Consider the following 1,550-nt stretch of genomic DNA (forward strand, 5'->3'; position numbering starts at 1 on the left):
CCGTCAGTTGTCCAAACTCAACAATCCCCGGCAACGGCGCCAAAAACTTGGTGCACGAAATTGTGATCAATACTTTTCACAACTCAATTAATCCCCGGTGATGAACCCAAAAACTTAGTGTTCAATACCGTGGCATAAACACAACTTCGCACAACTAACCAGCAAGTGTACTAGGTCGTCCAAGTAATAAACCTTACGCGAGTAAGGGTCGATCCCACAGAGATTGTTGGTATGAAGCAAGCTATGGTCACCTTGTAAATCTTAGTCAGGCAAACTCAAATGGGTATGAATGATAAATAAAACATAAAGATAAAGATAGAGATACTTATGTAATTCATTGGTGGGAATTTCAGATAAGCGTATGGAGATGTGATGAGCGGATAATTTATACGCTTTTTGGCATTGTTTTTATATAGTTTTTAGTAAGTTTGAGCTACTTTTAGGGATGTTTTCATTAGTTTTTATGTTAAATTCATATTTCTGGACTTTACTATGAGTTTATGTGTTTTTCTATGATTTCAGGTAAATTCTGGCTGAAATTGAGGGATTTGAGCAAAACTCTGAAGAAGGCTGACAAAAGGACTGCTGATGCTGTTGGAATCTGACCTCCCTGCACTCGAAATGGATTTTCTAGAGCTACAGAACTTCAATTGGCGCGCTCTCAACGGCGTTGGAAAGTATACATCCAGAGCTTTCCAGCAATATATAATAGTCCATACTTTATTCGAAGATTGACGACGTAACTTGGCGTTGAACGCCAAGTACATGCTGCTGTCTGGAGTTAAAACGCCAGAAAAACGTCATGATCCGGAGTTGAACGCCCACAACACGTCATAACTCGGAGTTCAACTCCAAGAGAAGCCTCAGCTCGTGGATTAATCAAGCTCAGCCCAAACATACACCAAGTGGGCCCCGGAAGTGAATTTATGCATCAATTACTTACTCATGAAACCCTAGGAGCTAGTTTATTATAAATAGAACATTTATCTATTGTATTAGACATCTTTTGACAGTTTAATCTCTTGAATATTCGGTCACTTGATCATGGAGAGGGCTGGCCATTCGGCCATGCCTAAACTTTCACTTATGTATTTTCAACGGTGGAGTTTCTGCACACCATAGATTAAGGGTGTGGAGCTCTGCTGTACCTCAAGTATTAATGCAATTCTATTTTCTTTTATTTAAATCTCTCTTATTCTTATTCCAAGATATTCATTCGTACCCAAGAACATGATGAGTGTAATGATGAAAGTGACGATCATTATCATTCTCACTTATGAACACACGTGATTGACAACCACTTCCGTTCTACATGCAACCGAGCTTGAATGTGTATCTCTTAGATTCTCCAACAGAATCTTCGTGGTATAAGCTAGATAGATGGCGGCATTTATGAGGATCCGGAAAGTCTCACCTTGTCTGTGGTATTCCGAGTAGGATCCTGGGAATCCGGAAAGTCTAACCTTGTCTGTGGTATTCCGAGTAGGATCCTGGGAATCCGGAAAGTCTAACCTTGTCTGTGGTATTCCGAGTAGGATTCCGGTAATGAA

This window comes from Arachis duranensis, chromosome 9 (genome assembly GCF_000817695.3).
Source record: "Arachis duranensis cultivar V14167 chromosome 9, aradu.V14167.gnm2.J7QH, whole genome shotgun sequence".
Taxonomy (NCBI): Eukaryota; Viridiplantae; Streptophyta; class Magnoliopsida; order Fabales; family Fabaceae; genus Arachis; species Arachis duranensis.